At 40.9% G+C, this 6000-nt stretch overlaps 1 protein-coding gene across 2 annotated transcripts in view; it reads right to left on the reverse strand.

Moving 5' to 3' along the window:
* Positions 1-5543, reverse strand: part of ACSL4 (acyl-CoA synthetase long chain family member 4) — an 89722-nt gene extending 84179 nt beyond the window's left edge. For both annotated transcript variants that reach the window (XM_081115362.1, XM_081115361.1), the window contains exon 1: positions 5378-5543. The gene's annotated coding sequence lies outside the window, so the exon portion shown is untranslated. The remainder of the gene's footprint in view (positions 1-5377) is intronic.
* Between the last annotated feature and the right edge of the window lie 457 nt (positions 5544-6000).

The raw sequence follows: 6000 nt of genomic DNA on the forward strand, positions 1-6000 counted from the left end.
TGTGGCTGTGTTACATCAGAAGTTATACTTTGGATTTTTCATTGTTCTTGTTTCGTGTGTGTGTGTGTGTGTGTGTGTGTGTGTGTGTTGTTTTGTTTTTGTTTTTACAAAGACAGGTGGTGAGCAAGATTTGGCTATTGTCAGGATTTGGCTAGTCCTTGCATTATACCAATGGTTGATCTTTTTGAAATAGCAATCCACTACCCTAGTTGTACACTTAGTTGAGCAAATATGGTGACATGAAGGGACAAGTAATCATTTCATTACCACCTTACAGAAACAAATACTTTCAAAGTTAATCACTAACTTTTTCCTGTAACTTCTCATATGAGCACATACATTTTCAAAATATAAAATTGCAAGTTCCCTTCAAGCTAATATTTTAAAAGATAATTAAAATGAACATTGAGTAGCTACTACAAAAGGAAAACATACAGTCTGGACATACAAATTCAACAAGTCTTTCATTCATTATTATGATAGAGTATAAAAAGTCTACTAAGTACATGGTAACGATTTGCAACTTCACTACTCAAAATGCAAAATAAATATCCAAAGTACATTTAAATGAGAACACAACTTCCTTCCCTTTGGGTTATTTACCAAAAACCTTGATTAAAAAAAAAACACCCACTCAGTTTTGCCAAAATATGTTTAATTTAGAAAGTGAAACCAAAATTCCCTTGGCACATCCTGTGCTTATTTAATTTAAAAATATTAATTTTAACATTTCACTTGACAGCCTTGTAAGGCAGAAATTATATTGTTAAGACATAAAAAGATACAGCCATTTTAATATAGCATGTGTGAGTATGGATTCACATTCTATACAATCAAGACCACTTGTTCACAGGATATTCTTGAACTCCAGGATTGTGAAATTAAAAATGTTCAGACTGCTTAGAAAATTATTGGGTGTTAGAGAGAACAGCAAGGAATACATTAAATAACAAAAGTATATAGCACCCCTTGACCCCAAAGGCTTATAGATAAAAGAAAAAATTGATAAACTGGGACTCTCCAAAATTAAATACTTTTGTACTATGAAAATCCCTGTGAAGATGATGAAAAGGCAAGCTATAGATGGGGGGAATGTATTTACAAACCAGGTATCCAACAGAGGACTAGTATTTAGAATATATAAAGAACTCGTAGAACTCAACAGTATAAAAAGAATATCCAACTGGAAAATTGACAAAAGACATGATCATACAGCTCACTAAAGAGAATTCAGAGATGAGAACATGAAAAGATATTTAACATCATTAGCCATAAAGGAAATGCAAATTAAAACTATGGCAAGATATCAGAATGGCTAAAATATGAAGTAGTACCACCACCCAATGCTGGCAAGAATCAATAAGGAGTATTGATATGTTGCTGGTGGGAATGTAAAATAGTAAGCCATTCTGGCAAACAGTTTGGCAGTTCTACATCAAACTAAACATGCAACTAACATACAAGCAGCAATTGTGCTCTTAGGCACCTATCCCAAAGAAATGAAAATTTATGTTTACATAAAAAGTACTACATGACTGTTCACAGGAGCTGTATTCATAACAGGTTAAAAAAAACACAGGAAATAGCCAGATGTCCTTCAAAGGGTGAATGTTTAAACAAACTAGTACATCCACAGCATGGACTACGACTCAACAATGAAAAGGAACTAGCAATACAAGACACATTCCCTGCAGGAATCTCCAGGGAATTATGCTAAGCGAAAAAAAAAAAAGCCAATCTCAAAAAGTTACATACTGTATGATACTATTTATATAGCATTCTTGAAATGGCAAAAGTATAGGCATGTAAAACAAATTAGTGGTTGCCAGGGTTATGGAGGGAGAGAGAGAGAGATGGCTATGGATACAAAATGGTGATGAAACAGTTCTGTATCTTAACTGTGGTGGTAGTTACTACACAAATTTAACCATGTGATAACACTGCATAGAGCTAAATACACACGAAATGTGTGTATGTAAAACTGATGAATTCTGAATCAGATGGATGGAATGTATCTATTTCAATTTCCTTCGTTGTAATATTGTACCACAGTGATGCAAGATGTTACCATTGGGGTAAATTAGATAAAGTGTATCATTTCTTAACAAGTGTTTAAGTATCTACATCTCAAAATAACCAGTTAAAAGAGAAAGAAAAGAGTAAAACAAGCCAGTGAGTGCTAGGAGTGGGGAAAAAGAGCTTTTATTTTTGCTAAAGTCTCAGCAATTAAAAGTTAAGGAAGAAAGAAAAAAAGGAATGTCAAGAAGAGAGTCTAAAGGCTGCAATTAATACTATCACCCACATCTTCCTACCCTGTAGAGCTTCAGTATCCTCAAGACTTTATGTCTGTGATTTGACTGTTATTGTTGTTCATAAAAATAAACTGTCTATACATATATCTCTACATAATCCCCACCTCTATCACTATCATCCCAGATTAAACTCATAGGGTAGGGCTTGTCTTAGCCATCATATCCTGGAGACTGGCACAAAAATAAGTGACAGATGAAGGAACAAGGTAAATTAAATGAACAAATAAATGAATGACTGAGATGCCTGCATATTCTTTTAAAGTTCTTAGTCAATTACAGTTACAAGGCAGCATTTATACATTTCCTTACAAATTTCTAAAAGCCATGAACACTAAAAAAACAAACTGTGGTATGGACATGGCCCAGTGGCTCAGTTGGTTGGAATGTTGTCCCGTACACCAAAAAGGTTTCAGGGCTGATTCCTGGGCACATACCTAGGTTTGGGGTTTGATCCCTGGTTAGGACACATATGAGAGGAAACTGATTCTCTCTCTCTCTCTCCTCTTTTCTCTCTCTCTCTCTCTCTCTCTCTCTCTCTCTCTCTCTCTCTCTCTCTCTCAGCATATCCTCGGATGAGGGTTATAGAAAATAAGTGTGTTATGCACACTGCGCACATTTTACTTACAAAAAGAAATGAGCAATACCTGACTTTTTGTAAAATGCTTCCCAATTTAGAGATCTCCACATATAGCATAATCATTTGCTAAGAATGGATTAAGAATTATGTATATATAAATTGGAACTAGTATATGCAGATCTTTGAGAAAAACATCCTAAACAACTGGTATAACTAAGTGTATATGGCACAACCTTGATGCAAATGGCATCAGATAGACATATATATGTGTTCATATATATAGTATATGAACAAAGAATGCAAATTGGGGGACTTATGGATCACTCTGTCAACCATCAAGACGCTTTTACAAATACAAAAACTAAGAGAGGTAAAGTTACTTGCTCAAGGTTATACAATTAGCTAGAACTGGAACTGAATCTGAGCCTCTCCAACACCTCAATTCATTTCTCACTAAATATGGCAAGACTCTCCTTTCCCCTCCCATTCCACTCCTACCCAAAACAATTAAAGAAAAAAAGGAAAGACTCATGGACCTAGACAACAGTATGGTGATTGGCAGAGGGAAAGAGGGGTGGGGGAGGTAGAAGAGGATATAGGGGGATAAATAGTGATAGAAGGAGACTTGACTTGGGGTGGTAAACACGCAATACAACATACAGATGATGTGCTACAGAATTGTACACCTGAAACCTACCCAATTTAATTAACCAATGTCACCCCAATAAATTCAATTACAAAAACAGAAACAAATCTTAATATAAATCATTTTTTATTATTTTTAGAGAGAGATGGGACGTGAGGGGAGAGAGGGAGAGAAAGAGAGGAAGAAAGAGACATTCATTTGTTGTTCCACTTATATATGAATTTGGGATCAAGCCCGAAACCATGGTGTGTCAGGGCAGCAATGCTCTAACCAACTGAGCTACCAGGCCAGGGCTAAATTACTTATTTTTTAAATAGGGTTTTTAAAAGGATGGGGGTAAACTGAATTTACTCAAGCTTTTCAGTGTTTCATTACACTGTCTGTGAACTTTTAGTTGTCAAATTACTCTCACATCAGAACAATAAGGTGCTTTATTCTATGGTGCAAGTACTATACTAACAGTTTAATGTTTCATCCTTCACTTAAATGGCTGAGAGGGTGTTAACTCTTACAGAAGTCTTACATATCTTGCACTTTACCAGCTTCAATGAAAAATATGAGCTATTTTACAATTCAAGGAAGAGGCTTTCACTATTAAAATCTTGACTGATATGCTCATGGACATTACTGTAATTGAATCTCCACTTTCATGCAGCCTTAGGTATCAGAAACAGTTAAGCCCTGGCCCAGTAACACAGTTGGTTAGAGCGTGGTCTGATCCACTACGGTTGAAAGTTTGATCCTGATCAGGGCACATACAAGAAACAACCAATGAATGCATATATAAGTGAAACAACAAATCGATGTTTCTCTAAAATCAGTAAATAAAAACTTAAAAAAAACTAATTTTAGAGGCAAAGTACAAGAAAAACTAAAGTGACAAGCAACTACTGGGAAATGGCTGATTAAAACATAAAGCAGACTGCTTACTTTTTCAATGGGATTCATTTAAATGCCATTTTGTCCTTCTTCTGCATCTCACAGCAGTGATGATTGATTTTTTTTTTTTTAAGGTCAAAGAGCGAATAGAGCAAATTCATTACGAGAGGGTGGAAAAAAATGCCTTTGAAGGAGGATATGCTGGAGTGAAGAGGAGAAATGACGTCTTATTTAAAATATGTAACCCCTTGATGGGGGTTAGGCAATGAATCATATTCTCCTCGATTTTTCTATGTGCTATAGTCATCTGCCACAGTTCTTTCTGTTGGGCACTGGAATGAGAGGATGAGGAAGTGAATAAAGCTAATACTAAATATATAGCACCCACTGAGGACAAGAATATAGAAAGAACGGAGGGAAAATAAGAGCATGCTTCTGCTAAAATACAGCTGTTTTCTACCATATGTAACAATACGGAAGCTAAGAGGATAGTGAAAACCGGGGCATCCCTCACATTAGAAGGGCGGATGCTTCTAAGGTAAGAGACCCGCTTACCCTCAGATATATAGAGCGAGCCAGAGGGGACAAAATGGAGTTGAGGTCTAGGGACGCCCTAAAGGTCCTTGGGAAGCCTGGCAAGCTCTTGGTGTGCCCCTTTGGAAAAGGGCATGGCAAAGGATAGTACCCCGATCAGGAAGATGCCTGTCTCTCTCCGGGAATGGTGAGCGGCAGAAGAGGCAGCCCAGGGTCTCGAGGACCCCAGACTTCAGTAAAGGGGAAGATGTAGAAATCTCGGGGATCTCTCCGGCCGGCCCCGGGGGAGGCGGGCGGATAGTCGCTGGGGTTCAAAAAGAAATGGAGCCGATTTCGGGAACGGGAATAGGAACGTTCGCTCGACCGCTTCTGGGCTCAGATGTCGGACGGTGGCGCCGGGCCGAAGCCTCAACAGCGGGGTTTACTCACCGGACGCGTTACCCACGGCGATCTCGCAGCCGGCAGGCGCCAGGCCCTCGGGGAGCTGGCGGGAAGGAGCGGCGAGTCCGCTAGCGCTGAGGCGAGGAGCGGCGCGCCAGGGAGGCCAGAGAAAAAGCCGCAGCGGCGCGCGCGCACCCCAACGACCGGCGGAGGCGGAGGCGGGGCGAGGAGCGGCGGAGCGAGCCCGGAAAAAGACGCGCCTGGAGGGGCGGGCGGAGTCGGGGCGCGCGGTGGTGAGGCTGCGGCAGCCGAATCGCTGGCGCCCATGGCTCGGCCCACCCACGCTTTTGCCTCCGCTCGCCTGGGACGTCAGCCGGGGAGGCGGGGCCGAGCGGGCACCCAGCGCGAGGGAGGGGGTGCTGCGGCGAAGCTGCACAGGCTAACGGCGCCCCGCCGGCTCGCCGCAGGGTCTCCACTCCCGCGCTTCCGAGTCGCTGCTGCCGGGCTGGCTGGCCGCGTTATCCCGTGTGTTTTCAAGCTCTGCGCCTGGCTGGTTTCGGCGAAGGGCAGAACCGGCCCAAGCCAGCACCTGTGCTGGCTTCCCAGCATGAAAGTTCCTCTCAGGTCATCTTCCAGCTGCCCTTTAAAGAGAATTCATCTTTGGATTCACT

This window comes from Myotis nattereri (genome assembly GCF_964212035.1).
Source record: "Myotis nattereri genome assembly, chromosome: X".
NCBI lineage: Eukaryota > Metazoa > Chordata > Mammalia > Chiroptera > Vespertilionidae > Myotis > Myotis nattereri.